Raw genomic sequence first — 15982 nt, 5'->3', positions numbered from 1 at the left:
GGCCTCTCGTTCTAGAATGCCCCACAATGGGAAACATCCACTCCATGTCTACTTTGTCTACCTCCTTTAGCATCTTATATACCTCAATTAGATCTCCTCTCATCCTTCTAAACTCTAGTGAGTATAGGCCTAAACTGCTCAATCTCTCCTCATAAGACAAGCCCCGCATCTCTGGAATCAATCTAGTGAACCTCCTCTGAACCGCCTCCAATGCAACTACATCCTTCCTCAAGTAAGGGGGCCAAAACTGTGCACAGTACTCCAGGTGAGGTTTCACCAATGCCTTGTACAGTTGCAACAACACTTCCCTATTTTTATACCCTATTCTTTTAGCAATAAGTGCCAAATTCCATTTTCCTTCCTTTTTACCTGCTGTACCTGCATGCTAGCTTTCAGCAATTCATGCACAAGGCCACCCAGATCCCTCTGCACTGAATGCGGGACTTCGTCTCCACAAAGACAGAGTGGTCACTCCTCCGATACTGTCATGGACAGATGTATCTGCAGCAGGCAGCCTGGTGAGGTTGAGATCAAGTATGTTTTTCCCTCTTGTTGGTTCCCTCACCACCTGGCGCAGACCCAGACTCGGCCAGCTAGGTCAGTGGTGATGCTACCAAACCACTCTTGGTGATGGACACTGAAGTCCCCCAAAATGGAGGAGCACTGATTCATCAGCTGAGAGAGGGCAGTACGTGGTAATCAGCAGGAGGTTTCCTTGCTCATGTTTGACCTGATGCCATGAGGCTTCACGGGGTCCAGAATCAATGTTGAGGACTCTCAGGGCAACTCCCTCCTGACTGTGCCGCCACCTCTACTGGGTCCGTCCTGTCGGTGGGACAGGATATACCCAGGGATGGTGATTGTAGTGTCTAGGACATGATCTGTAAGTTATGATTCCTTGTAGATGACTTTGTCAGGCTGGTGCTTGACTAGTCTGTGAGACAGTTCTCCCAGTTTTGGCATTAGGCCCCAGATGTTAGTAAGGAGAACTTTGCAGGGTCGACACGCTGAGTTTGCCATTGTAGTTTCCAGTGCCTCGTTCAATGCCAGGTGGTCCGTCCGGTTTCTTTGAGACTTTGTAGCAGTTTGATACAACTGAGTGGCTTGCTAGACCATTTCAAGAGGCATGTAAGAATTGACTATCATCACCTGTTGGTTCTCTCAATCCAGTGAGATGCAGTCTTCATCAAAGCAAAGCTACAACTGCCTCTGTCTGTTCCAAAACTGAGCTGCCCGCTTCCGTTGGCAAACACACAGAGATAAATTAAACAAAAGATCTGTCTAACCCCACATCCCACCTTCATGATGACACAGCCTGTTCAAACAGAATTGCAAACAAATTATTTTACCTTCAACATAACTCTCTGATTCTGTAACCCATATGAATAGTTTCTATCTCTAATGAAATTTTACGACTCTCCAAGAATTGTCAGTTTTTAGCTTCTTGTAATGAGATGATAGACACTCTGACCCATTTCTGGACCTCTGGGTACAGCCAGTCAGTGCTCAAGTGTTTACATCTCTCCCTAGTACCTTGTAAGATATACATAGGGCAGCTTTTAACTGTGATTAATTCTTAGTTTGTTTGAATTGTATTCACTTCATGATTACTACTAGTTTCTGAATCAAAATTTAACCGCCTAAAACTAAAAGTTATATTCTAAAATATAGGAATTATGAACTAGATATTCATAACAACTAGTATCTGTGTATTCTGACCTTATTCCGTGAGATACAGGCTCAAACATGATTTTAGATGAGATCATTGGATTCCATAGGCGAAAGCAAGACAGGATGCACTGTGAAGTTTCAGTTTGAAAGTGAGAAACTTGGGTCAGAAACAACTGTGCTACACTTAAATAAGGGTAACTACAAAGGAATAAGGGCAGAGTTGGTTGGACCTGGAAAGGAGTTTAGCAGAAAAGACAGTTGATGAATATTGGTAAATGATTAAGAAAACAGTCATGACCCTCAACAAAGATATATCCCAGTGAGAAGGATCCTAGGAAGAGGATAAACCAACTATGGTTAACCAAGGAAGTTAAGGATAGTGTCAAATTGAAAGAAAAAACATACAATGTAGCAAAGATTACTGGTAAGCCAGAGGATTGGAAAGTTTTAAAAACCAACAAAAGTTAACCAAAAAAAGAGAAACTAAATGTTGAGGGTAAACAAGCAAGTAATATAAAAATGGACAGTAAGAGCTTCTTTAAATATATAAAAAGGAAGAGAGAGGCCAAAGTGAACACAGCCCCTTAGAGAATGAGGCTGGGGAAATAATAATGGGGAACCAGGAAACGGCAGAGGAGTTGAATAACTACTTGGCATCAGCCTTCATGGTAGAAGACATTAATAACATTCCAAAAATACTAAATAATCAAGTGGGAAGGGGGGGAAGAAATAAATACAACAACTATCACTAGAGGAAAGCTGCTGGGAAACGAATGGGGCTAAAGGCCAATAAGTCACAGCCACAAAACATCACAGTGCAGGAGGGGCCCTTCGGCCCATCGAGTCTGCATGGACATGTGAGAAACATCTGACCTACCCGCCTAATCCCACTTAACAGCACTTGGCCCATAGCCTTGAATTTTATGAAGTGCCAAGTGCTCATCCAGCTACTTTTTAAAGGATGTGAGGCAACCCACCTCCACCACCCTCCTAGGCAGCAGATTCCAGACCGCCACCACCCTCTGGGTAAAAAAGTTTTTCCTCACATCCCCCTAAACTTCCTGCCCCTCACCTTGAACTTATGTCCCCTTGTGACTGACCCTTCAACTAAGGGGAACAGCTGCTCCCTATCCACCCTATCCATGCCCCTCATAATCTTGTACACATCGATCAAGTCGCCCCACAGTCTTCTCTGCTCCAACAAAAACAACCCAAGTCTATCCAAACTCTCTTCATAACTTAAATGTTTCATCCCAGGCGGCATCCTGGTAAATCTCCTCTGCACCTCCTCCAGAGCAATCACATCCTTCCTATAATGTGGCGACCAGAATTGCGTACAGTACTCCAGCTGTGGCCTCACCAAGGTTCTATACAACTCCAACATGATCTCCCTACTTTTGTAATCTATGCCTTGATTGATAAAGGCAAGTGTCCCATATGCCTTTTTCACCACCCCATGAACACAGCCCTCCGCCTTCAGAGATCTATGGACACACACGCCAAGGTCCCTTTGTTCCTCAGAACTCCCTAGTGTCATGCCATTCATTGAATACTTCCTTGTCAAATTACTCCTTCCAAAGTGTATCACCTCACACTTTTCAGGGTTAAATTCCATCTGCCACTTATCTGCCTATTTGACCATCCCGTCTATATCTTCCTGTAGCCCAAGACACTCAACCTCACTGTTAACCACCTGGCCAATCTTTGGGTCATCCGCAAACTTATTAACCCTACCTCCGACATAGTCATCTATGTTGTTTATATAAATGATGAATAATAGGGGAACCAGAACAGATCCCTGTGGTACGCCACTGGACATTGGCTTCCAGTCACTAAAGCATCCTTCTGTCATCACCCTCTGTCTCCTACAACTAAGCCAATTTTGAATCCACTGTATCATATTACCCTGTACCTCATGTGCCTTTGCTTTCTTTATAAGTCTCCCATATGGGACCTTGTCAAAGGCTTTGCTGAAATTCATGTAAACTACATCAACTGCACTACCCTCATCTACACACCTGGTCACCTCCTCTAAAAAATTCAATCAAATTTGTTAGGCATGACCTCCCTCCGACAAAGCTATGCTGACTATCCCTGATCAAACCTTGCCTCTCCAAGTAGTGATAGATTCTTTCCTTCAGAATTTTCTCCAATAGTTTCCCTAACAATGACGTGAGACTCACTGGTCTGTAGTTCCCCGGCTTATCCCTACAATCCTTCTTAAATAGCAGAATGACATTAGATGTTCTCCAGTCCTCTGGCACCTCCCCTGTGGCCAGAGAGGAATTAAAAATTCGGATCAGAGCCTCTGCGATCTCCTCCCTTGTCTCCCTCAGCAGTCTAGGACGCAAATCATCTGGACTTGGAGATTTGTCCACTTTTAAGCCTGTCAACATCTCCAATACCTTGTCACTCCCTACATCAATTTGCTCAAGAACCTCGCAATCTCTCTCCCCGAGTTCCATACCTTCATCCTCATTCTCTTGGGTGAAGATGGATGTGAAGTATTCGTTCAACATTCTACCGACGTCCTCTGGCTCCAACAACAGATTGCCCCCTTGGTCCCTAATGGGCCCTACTCTTTCCCTGGTTATCCTCTTCCCGTTGATATACTTATAGAATATTTTGGGATTTTCCTTACTTATACCAGTCAGAGCTTTCTCATATCCCCTCTTTGCTCTCCTAATTGCTTTCTTAAGCTCCACCCTGCACCACTAATGCCTCTGCTGATTTGCTTCCCTTGTACCTGCTAAAAACCTCTCTTTTCCTTCTCATCGTATCTTGAATATCTGTGTCATCCGTGGTTCTCTGGGCTTGTTACTCCTTCCTATCACCCTAGAGGGAATACGTTGAGCCTGTACCCTCCACATTTCCTTTTTGTATGCCTCCCACTGTTCTTCTGTAGATATCCCCACAAGTAGCTGTTCCCAGTCTACCTTGGCCAGATCCTGCCTTATTTTACTAAAATCTGCTCTCCCCCCAATCCAAAACATCTTTTTTGCAACTTGTCTATTTCTTTGTCCATAACAAGCTTAAATTGTACCATGCTGTGGTTGCTATCACTAAAATGCTCCCCCACCACCACTTCAACCACCTGTCCTGGTTCATTCCCCAGAATTAAGTCCAGCAGTGCGCTGTCCCTTGCTGGACCCTCTACATATTGACCTAAAAAGTTCTCCTGTACACATTTCAAGATCTTTTATTAGTTAGCCAATCCTCTATCCATGCTAATATACTACCCCAACACTATGGGCTCTTATCTTATTAAGCAGCCTTATGTGGGGTACCATATTGAACGCCTTTTGGAAATCCAAATATATTACACCTACTTGTAATCCAAGCCCTTAACACCATGTCTCTCCCAATTAATGTTGGGAAAATTGAAATCACCTAATATAATTACACTATTGTTTTTACACCTCTCCGCAAATTGTGCACATACTTGCTCCTCAATTTCCCGCAGACTATCTGGGGGTCTATAATAAACACCTAACAATGTGGCTGCCCCTGGACTTGATGGGTTGCATCCTAGGCTATTAAAGGAAGTAGCAACAGAACTGGTAGATGCACTTGTAGGAACCTTCCAAAAATCCTTAGATTCTGGAAAAGTCCCAGAGGATTGGAAAACTGTCAATGTAAACCCATGTTTAAAAATTGAGGGAGACAAAAAACAGGTAACTATAGGCCAGTTAGCTTAAAATCTGTCATCGGGAAAACATTAGAGTCTACTATAAAGGATGTAATAGCAGAGCATTTAGAAATACATAATATAATCAGAGTCAACATGGCTTCATGAAGGAGAAATCATGCCTGACAAATTTATTAGAATTCTTTGAGGAGGTAACAAGTAGGATAGATAAAGGGGAACAAGTAGGTGTAATATATTTGGATTTCCAAAAGGCGTTCAATATGGTACCCCACATAAGGCTGCTTAATAAGATAAGAGCCCATAGTGTTGGGTTGTATATTAGCATGGATAGAGGATTGGCTAACTAATAAAAGACAGAGACTTGGGATAAGGGGGACTTTTTCAGGATGGCAATTGTAACTAGTGGAATGCCACAGGGATCAGTGCTGGGGCCACAATTATTTACAATATATATTAATGACTTGGATGAGGTAAGTGAATGTACTATTGCCAAGTTTGCAGGTGACAGAAAAGTGATGAGGATGACACAAAGAGTCCAGACGGGTTAAGTGAGAGGGCAAAAACTTGGCAGATGGAATATAATGTGGGAAAATGCGAGGTCATGCACTTTTGCAGGAAGAACAGAGGAGCTGAATATTATTTAAATGGAGAAAGACTTCAGAAAGCTGCAACACAGAGAGATTTGGGGGTCCTCGTGCATGAATCCCAGCTGGTAATAGGGAAGGCAAATGGAATGTTGGTCTTTATTTCAAAGGAAATGGAGTATAAAAATAGGGAAATCCTGGGACAATTCTATAATTCATTCTATTATTAAATTATTCTGTGGTTCTATTTTACTGTTTTCTTTATTCACTTAATATGAACAGCACCTAGTGTTAGCATTCCACCTATACATTTTGTTCAGGAGTGGGTGCAAATCAATTATTTTTTTTAAGCCCTAATAATGGCTTTATTTAATTTGAAATTTTATTCATTCATTTACAATGGAACGCTGGTCCAAAACAGGGTAGAGTTCAGACATTATGTCGAATCAAGCTTCTTCGGCTAATGACCTCACCAGTGTAAAACCACATCACAATTTCCATGGCCACAAGCGTGTTCCTCAGGGCATCCTTTACAGTTATATGTTTGTAACTCCCAGCCTTAAATGATGCCAAAAGACCCTTGAAGATTTCAAGTGACACCGGGATTTCTCCAGGAGTTGGAGTCGTCACCTCCACCCGAGCATATAGCCAGACATGGTTTAGAGTAATTAGCAGCAGCCAGGGTGAGCTTGGGGTCATCGGTCACCACTTTCTGCACCAGTCGCCGCGCTGCCTCTGCCATCTTCACAATGTCACCTCTGGGAAAGAGCACAATTACATTGCATCTACCTATCAGGTACCAGTTGTACCAGGGGTGTGCCATGGTAGAGTTTTGTTCAACGTTAGCAGGAATGACAACTTCCAAATTTTGGTGTTCGGCCTTACACACAATATTTTATTTTTCTATTCTTAACTCCTGGGGTTTTGCACAGAAGTAGTTAAGACAAAATAGTAGGGTGTTTGGGGGGAGGAACAGAAGTAGGGAAGAAGTAGGGAAAGGGAATGTGGCAGACGGAGATGGAAGAGAAAGGAAAACTTGAGACAATAGGGACATGGAATGTGGGAGAGGGCAGGCGAGGGGGTGGGAGGTGGGCGAGGGGGTGGGAGGCGGAGAGGTGGGAAACGAGGAGACGAGGATGGGGAGGGGGGAGGGGTTGAGGGAGGGAGAGTAGAAATGGACAAGGAGAGAGGGGAGGGGGGAAACGAGAGGGTGAGGGAAGGAGAACAGAGTGGCAAGGGAAGGATAAAAAGAGAGGGGAGGCAGGGAAGAGATGGGAACAGAAGGATAGGGAGGATTAAGGGGATGGGAGGGTGTGGCATAAGGAATTAATGCCTATTTGGGTTAACTGCTTCTAAAAAGCAAAAAAATTCAGGCAAATGCATTATGTTTGTACGCTAAGGTTCCACAATGTAGAATCAAATTCAAGGATTTTTATCAAAGCACAAAGAATTATTGCTGTAAACATGTCCTGATTCTAAACATTCCATTATTAACCCACTTAAAATTACATTCCTGGCATAATTTTATAACTAGTTCTTAAATATAGTCTGTGGTGGACTGAAAGTGACAAACATGGTGCCTGGACAGACATCCGAGTTTCAGGGCTTTTATTAGTGTCAATAAATAATGGGAAATATTCCAGATGTTTGCCAGCACGCTGGGATCCAAGTCTTTGGCAAAGGAACTAAAGAGGGAGCTAATAAGTGATAAGTTCTGTAGAAAGGAAACTGAGTGATGTAGTGAGTTAGGCAGTCACCTTTCACCTCCAGGACTTGATTTTAAATACAGCTCAGACTAGTTGCGAGCTGTAACTGTTCTGTGTAATATGCATTTGGGCAGTCTAAAATGGGCCTGGGGCCTACAACACAAAAGTGCCCCCAGTGTGGGACTAATTTGATGCAGCTTGCTGAAGAGAGGCCACATAGTGGCTGATTCTCACGATCAGGCTGTACAGTGATCTATTCTGACAATATCCCAGGTTGTGCTCTCAGCTCTGATCACCAGAATTATTGGAAGTAACGAAATATTGGAGACAGCGCATAAGAAGTGCCACAAACTGTTAGAGATCTAAATTATGAGGAAAGACAAGAGAAGTTAAGGACTTCTAGTCTGTAAAAGAGACATCAGACAGATGGTCAGAGAGGTATATAATGTTTCAATAGTATGATAAAGATAAATCTGGAAACTGACAAAATTATACTCCAAGTACAGTTTCAAACAAATAAAAGGCAAATTTGGTACTAATATTATCATACCGTGAAATCATTTAAGAACCAACTAGACAATGCAATGTGGAGATTTCAAGGTCATTCTGGATGGACGGATGAAGATGTGCTGATGGCCTATCTTATCCATAATTATCTTCTGATCTTCCTTAGGAAATGGAAAAATGTCACATTGGTTCAATCGGGAGGGCTTTTCTAAAGATGAGCCGGGGCATATTGTTGGGGCTGAGTAGAGGGGGTTTTTGCTCTTTATCTAGTTGTAGTGTAGTTGACCTTGGAGTGTTTGATGTTGATAATGAATTAAAGAATAAACTGACGTTCAGATTGTGTTCCACCAAGATCACTTAGCTCCTGACCTCATTACAGCCTTGGTTCAAACATGAACAAAAGTGCTGAACTCCAGAGGTGAGAGTGACTGTCCTTGACATCAAGGCAGCATTTGTCCAAGTCTGGTATCAAGGAGCCCTCGTAAAATTAGAGCCAATGGGAATCAGGCGCAAACTCTCCGCTGGTTGGAGTCATACCTAGCACAAAGGAAGATGGCTGTAGTCACTGGAGGTCAAATCTCAGTTCCAGCGCATCACTGCAGAAGTTCCTCACAGTAGTGTCCAAGGCCCAGCCATCCTCAGCTGCTTCATCAATGTGACCTTCTTTCTATCATAAGGTCAGAAGTGGGGATGTTCGCTGATGATTCCGCAATGTTCAGCACCATTTGTGACTCCTCAGATACTGAAGCAGTTCGTGTTCAAATGCAGCAAGACGCAGGCTGGACAATATCCAGGCTTGGGCTGACAAGTGGCAACTAACAATGGCACCACACAAGTGCCAGGCAATGACCAGCTCCAGTGCGATAGAATCTAACCACCACCCCTTGACATTCAATGGCATTACTATTGCTGAATTCCCCCACTATCAACATCCTGGGAGTTACCATTGAACTGCACTAGCCATATAAGTACCATGGCTACAAGAGCAAGTTAGAGGCTAGGAATCCTGGGCGAGTAACTCACTTCCTGACTCCCCAAAGCCTGTCATAGAACCATAGAACACTACAGCACAGAAAACAGGCCATTCAGCCCTTCTAGTCTGTGCCGAGATATTATTCCGCTAGTCCCATTGACCCTAGTCCATAATCCTCCAGACCTCTCCCATCCATGTATTTATCTAATTTATTCTTAAAACTTAAGAGTGAGCCCGCATTTACCACATCAGATGGTAGCTCGTTCCACACTCTCACCACTCTCTGAGTGAAGAAGTTCCCCCTAATGTTCCCCCTAAACCTTTCCCCTTTCACCCTAAAGCCATGTCCTCTCATGTTTATTTCTCCTAATCTAAGTGGAAAGAGCCTACTCGCATTTACTCTGTCTATACCCCTCATAATTTTGTAAACTTCTATCATAACTCCCCTCATTCTTCTACGCTCCAAGAAATAAAATCCTAACCTGTTTAATCTCTCGCTGTAACTCAACTCCTTAAGACCCGGCAACATCCTAGTAAATCTTCTCTGCACTCTCTCAATCTTACTAATATCCTTCCTGTAGTTAGGCGACCAGAACTGCACACAATACTCCAATGTTGGCCTCACCAATGTCTTATACAACCTCACCATAACATCCCAACTCCTATACTCAATACAGTGATTTATGAAGGCCATTATGCCAAAAGCTTTCTTTACAACCTTGTCTACCTGTGATGCCACTTTCAGGGAACTATGTATCTGAACTCCCAGATCCCTTTGTTCCTCCGCACTCCTCAGTGCCCTACCATTTACTGTGTATGTCCTACCTTGGTTTGACCTTCCAAAATGTAACACCTCACACTTTCCCACATTAAATTCCATCTGCCATTTTCTGGCCCATTTTTCCAGTTGGTCCAGATCTCTCTGCAAGCTTTGAAAGCCTTCCTCGCTGTTCACAACGCCTCCAATCTTAGTGTCATCAGCAAACTTGCTGATCCAATTCACCACATTATCATCCAAATCATTGATATAAACAACAAACAACAATGGTCCCAGCACAGATCCCTGAGGCACACCACTAGTCACAGACCTCCAGTCTGAGAAGCAATCATCCACTACCACTCTCTGTCTTCTCCCACACAGCCAATTTTGAATCCAGTTTACAACCTCTCCATGGATACCAAGTGTCTGAACCTTCTGAACTAACCTCCCATGTGGGACCTTGTCAAAGGCCTTACTTAAGTCCATGTAGACAACATCCACAGCCTTTCCTTCATCTACTTTCTTGGTAACCTCCTCGAAAAACTCTACAAGGTTCCTTAAACACGACCTAGCACACACAAAGCCAGGCTGACTATTCTTAATCAGCCCTTGGCTGTCCAAATAATTATATATCCGATCTCTCAGAACACCTTCCAATAACTTACCTACTACTGACGTCAGGCTCACTGGCCTGTAATTACCTGGTTTGCTTTTGGAGCCTTTTTTAAATGGCGGAACAACATGAGCTACCCTCCAATCCTCCGGCACCTCACCCGTGGCTAAGGACATTTTAAATATTTCTGCCAGGGCCTCTGCAATTTCTACACTAGTGTCCCTCACGGTCCGAGGGAATATCATGTCAGGCCCGGGGGATTTATCTACCTTTATTCGTTGTAAGGCAGCAAGCACCTCCTCCTATTTAATCTCTATATGTTCCATGAAACTACTGCTTGTTTCCCTTCCTTCCTTGTACACTATGCCAGTTTCCTGAGTAAATACTGATGCAAAAAAACTGTTTAAGATCTCCCCCATCTCGTGAGGCTCCACACATAGACAACCACTCTGATCTTCAAGGGGTCCAATTGTGTCCCTTACTATCCTTTTACTCTTAATATACTTGTAGAAACCCTTCGGGTTTACCTTTACGTTATCTGCCAAAGCAACCTCATGTCTTCTTTTTGCCTTCCTGATTTCCTTTTTTAGTATTTTCTTACATTTTCTATACAAGCACCTCATTTGCTTCATGTTGCCTATACCTGTTATACACCTCTCTCTTCTTCTTAACCAGATCGCCAATATCCCTTGAAAACTAAGGTTCCCTATGCCTGTTAACTTTGCCTTTAATCCTGACAGGCACATGCAAACTCTGCACTCTCAAAATTTCGCCTTTGAATGCCTTCCACTTACTGAACATATCCTTGCCAGAAAACAACTTATGCCAATCCATTCTTCCTAGATCCTTTCTCATTTCCACAAAATTGGCCTTTCTCCAATTTAGAATCTCAACTCGAGGACCAGACCTATCCTTATCCATAGTTAGCTTAAAACTAATGAAAATGTGGTCACTAGACCCAAAATGTTCACCTACACATACTTCTGTCACCTGACCGGTCTGGTTCCCTAATAGGAGGTCAAGTATTGCATCATCTCTCGTTGGTACCTCTATATATTGATTTAGAAAACTTTCCTGAACACATTTGACAAACGGCAAGCCATCCAGCCCTTTTACAGTATGGGAATCCCAGTCAATATGTGGAAAGTTAAAATCTCCTACTATCACAACTTTCTGTTTCTTACATCGGTCTGCTATCTCTCTACAGATTTGCTCCTCCAATTCTCTCTGACTATTGGGCGGTCTACAATACAACCCTATTAGTGTGGTCACACCTTTCCCATTCATCAGCTCCACCCATATGGCCTCTGTAGATGAGCCCTCCGGGCAGTCCTGCTTACGCACAGCCGTGATATTTTCCCTGACTAGTAATGCCACTCCTCCCCTTTTCATCCCTCCCCCTCTATCACGTCTGAAACAACGAAACCCCAGAACATTGAGCTGCCAGTCCTGCCCCAGCTGCAACCAAGTCTCACTAATAGCAATAATGTTGTAATCCCACGTGTCATTCCATGCCCTAAGCTCATTTGCCTTTCCGACAATCCTCCTTGCATTGAAATAGATGCACATGAGAACATTTCTATCACGTATGGACCCTTGATTTCTGTCTATACATGCATTCCTCGTTTGATCTTTATCCTCCTCCACCTCACTATCTGCTCTAACACTCTGGTTCCCCTCCCCCTGCAAATCTAGTTTAAACGCTCCGGAGCAGCATTAGCAAACCTGCCTGCAAGGATGTTAGTCCCCCTCCAGTTCAGGTGCAAACCATCCCATCAGAACAGGTCCCAACTTCCTTGGAACAGAGCCCAATTGTCAAGAAACATGATGCCCTCCTTCCTGCACCATCTCCTTAGCCACGTATTTAGCTGCATTATCCTCCTATTTCTAGCCTCACTAGCACGTAGCACGCGTTGCACTCCTGAGATCGTAACCCTGGAGGTCCTGTCCTTCAACTTAGCACCTAACTCCCTAAACTCTCTTTGCAGGACCTCCTCCTCCTTCCTATCCACGTCATTGGTCCCTACATGGACCACGACATCTGGCTGCTCACCCTCCCTCCTGAGAATACTGAGAACTCGATCCAAGATATCACAGACCTGGCACCAGGGAGGCAACAGACCATCCGGGATTCTTGATCTCTCCCACAGAACCTCCTATTTGCCCCCCTAACTATCAACTCGCCTATCACTACTGCTCTCCTCTTTTCCCTCCTTCCTCTCTGAGCTGAGGGTCTAGCCTCGGTGCCAGAGACGTGACCACTACAACTTGTCCCTGGTAGATCATCCCCACCAACAGTATCAAAAACGGTATACCTATTGTTGATGGGAACGGCCACAGGGGTGCTCTGCTCTTTCTGTCTATACACCTTCCCTCTCCTGACATGCACCCAGCTGCCTGCCTCCTGACTTTTAGGGGTGACTGTCTCCCTGAAACTCCTGTCTATTACTGCCTCTGCCTCCCATATGTTCCCTAACTCAGCTTCTCAGGAGCTGCAGCTGGATGAACCATTTGCAGGGGTAGTCATCAGGGACAATTGTGCTGCCCATGACTTCCCACATGCTGCATTCAGAGCACTTGACTGCCCCAACTGCTGCCTCCATTACATACTCCTAATTTATTTAAAGGACCTTACCCCACCCTACCCCACTGGGAGCAAGCTCGTCCTCAGCCTCTGCTCGCCGAAGCCTCTTGAGCCAAAGCCTCAAAGCTCCACTCCTTCACTGGGCCGCTCACGGGCCGGCCGCTCACGGGCCGGCCGCTCACGGGCCGGCCGCTCCTCTTCAGCTTCCCCGCCTTTTATTTTCAATCTCCGCGCTCTTTTTCAAACGTTGAGTGCAAGAGTCCTTCTCCTCGATTCCCTCCTGAGTCGTGGTGACTGCGTTGACTTCTCCCAGAATGCTTCAGTCACTTTTCATCAGTGCCCTCTCTTGGTGGGTGCTGTCCACCATCGACAGGGCACAAGTCAGGAATATGATGGGACATTAGCTTCCCTGGATAAGTGCAGCTCCAACAAATTCAAGAAGCTGACTACCATCCAAGACAAAGCAGCCCACTTAATGGCACCCCAACCGCAAACACTCCCCCCACCACCAACGCAGAGTGGCAGCAGTGTGTACCATCTTCAAGATCCACTGCAGCAACTCACTGAGGCTCCTTAAAGAGCACTTCCCAAACCCAAGGGCGCTACCACAAAAAAGGACAAGGGCAGCAGACACATGGGAACACCACCACCTGGAAGTTCCCCTCCAAGCCAGACACCACCCTGACTTGGAAATATATCACCATTCCTTCACTGTCACTGGGTCAAAATCCTGGAACTCCTCCCTAACTGCAGGTGTACCGACATGAACTGCAGCGGTTTAAGGCGGCAGCTCACCAACACCTTCTCAAGGGCAATTAGGTATGGGAAATAAATGCTGTCCCAGCAAGCAATGTCCACATCCCATGAAAGAAAAAACAAAACAAAAACCTTTCATGGCTTCCAGAGATCTCCGGCCAAAGTACTTTTGAACTTTAAGATAAAAGCAAAATACTGCGGATGCTGGAAATCTAGAACAAAAGCAAAAATATCTGGAAAAACTCAGCAGGTCTGACAGCATCTGCGGGGAGGAATACAGTTAAGGTTTCGGGTCCGAATGACTCTTCATCAGAACTAAGGAAAAATAGAAAAGAGGTGAAATTATAAGCTGGTTTGGGGGGGGCGGGTGGGACAGGTACAGCCGGACAGAAGGCCAGAGATAGGTGGAGATTGCCAAAAGACGTCATAAACAAAAGGACAAAGAAGTGTTGATGGTGGTGATATTAGCTAAGAAATGTGCTAATGGTGACAGTAAGGGTGGAAAGCAGGACGAGCAAGGAACAGACAGCCCTATTGGGGGTGTGGGGGCGGAAATCAGCTAATAGGCAGAGATAAAACAATGGATGGAAATACATTTAAAAACAATGGAAATATGTGGGAAAAGAAAAATATATATAAATTATTGGAAAAAGGGAAATCGGAAAGGGGGTGGGGAAGGAGGAGAGAGTTCATGATTTAAAGCTGTTGAACTCAATATTCAGTCCGGAAGGCTGTAAAGTAGCTAGTCGGAAGATGAGGTGCTGTTCCTCCAGTTTGCGTTGAGCTTCACTGGAACATTGCAGCAGGCCAAGGATGGACATATGGACATGAGAGCAGGGTGGAGTGTTGATATGGCAAGCGACAGGGAGGTCTGGGTCATGCTTGCGGACAGACTGAAGGTGTTCCACAAAGCGGTCACCCAGTCTGCGTTTGATCTCTCCAATGTAGAGGAAACCACATTGGGAGCAGTGAATGCAATAGACTAAATTGAGGGAAGTGCAAGTGAAATGCTGCTTCATGTGAAAGGAGTGTTTGGGCCCTTGGATGGTGAGGAGAGGGGAAGTAAAGGGGCAGGTGTTGCATCTTCTGCGGTTGCATGGGAAGGTGCCGTGGGAGGGGGTTGACGTGTAGTGGGTGATGGAGGAGTGGACCAGGGTGTCCCGGAGGAAACAATCCCTGCGGAATGCCGCTAGAGGTGGTGAAGGGAAGATGTGTTTGGTTGTGGCATCATACTGGAGTTGGCAGAAATGGCGGAGGGTGATCCTTTGAATGAGGAGGCTAGTGGGGTGATAAGTGAGGACAAGGAGGACCCTATCATGGTTCTGGGAGGGAAAGGAAGTTGTGAGGGCGGATGTGCAGGAGATGAGCCGGACACGGTTGAGGGCCCTGTCAACCACCGTGGGTGGAAAACCTCGGTTAAGGAAGAAGGAAGACATGTCAGAAGAACTGTTTTTGAAAGTGGCATCGTCAGAACAGATGCAACAGAGGCGAAGGGATGAAGTCCTTATTGGAAGCGGGGTGTGAGGAGCTGTAGTCAAGGTAGCTGTGGGAGTCGGTAGGCTTGTAATGAATATTGGTGGACAGTCTATCACCAGAAATTGAGAAAGGAAGAAGTGTCAGAGACGAACCATGTGAAAATGATGGAGGGGTGGAAATTGGAAGCAAAATTAGTAAATGTTTCCAGGTCCAGACGAGAGCATGAAGCAGCACCAAAGCAGTCATTGATGTACTGGAGGAAGAATTGTGGGAGGGGGCCAGAGTAGGACTGGAACAAGGAATGTTCCACATACCCCATAAAGAGACAGTTATAACTGGGGCTCATGCGGGTACCCATAGCCACACCTTTTATTTGGAGGAAGTGAGACGAGTTTAAGGAGAAATTGTTCAGTGAGAGAACAAGTTCAGCCAGATGGAGGAGAGTAGTGGTGGATGGGGATTGTTCGGGCCTTTGTTCGAGGAAGGAGCGGAGAGCACTCTGTTCTCTCAGGTCCAATCCTGACTTTGTCATCAAACCTGCTGACAAGGGTGGTGCTGTTGTTGTCTGGCGCACTGACCTCTATCTCGCAGAGGCTGAGCGTCAACTCGCAGACACTTCCTCCTGCCTCCCCCTGGACCATGACCCCACGACTGAACATCAAGCCATTGTTTCCAGGACTGTCACTGAACTCATCTCCTCTGG

General features: G+C 45.1%; 1 protein-coding gene and 1 pseudogene across 1 annotated transcript in view; both read right to left on the bottom strand.

The window, feature by feature from the left end:
• Nucleotides 1-15982, bottom strand: part of pdzd8 (PDZ domain containing 8) — a 232257-nt gene that overhangs the window by 136226 nt on the left and 80049 nt on the right. The gene's annotated exons all lie outside the window — the stretch shown is intronic.
• LOC121290021 lies at nt 6334-6646 on the bottom strand (annotated as a pseudogene).

The sequence above is a fragment of the Carcharodon carcharias genome, chromosome 17, assembly GCF_017639515.1.
Source record: "Carcharodon carcharias isolate sCarCar2 chromosome 17, sCarCar2.pri, whole genome shotgun sequence".
In the NCBI taxonomy this organism is placed as follows: Eukaryota; Metazoa; Chordata; class Chondrichthyes; order Lamniformes; family Lamnidae; genus Carcharodon; species Carcharodon carcharias.
The sequence above is the reverse complement of the archived record's forward strand: the minus strand, read 5'-3'. Positions and strand labels throughout refer to the sequence as shown.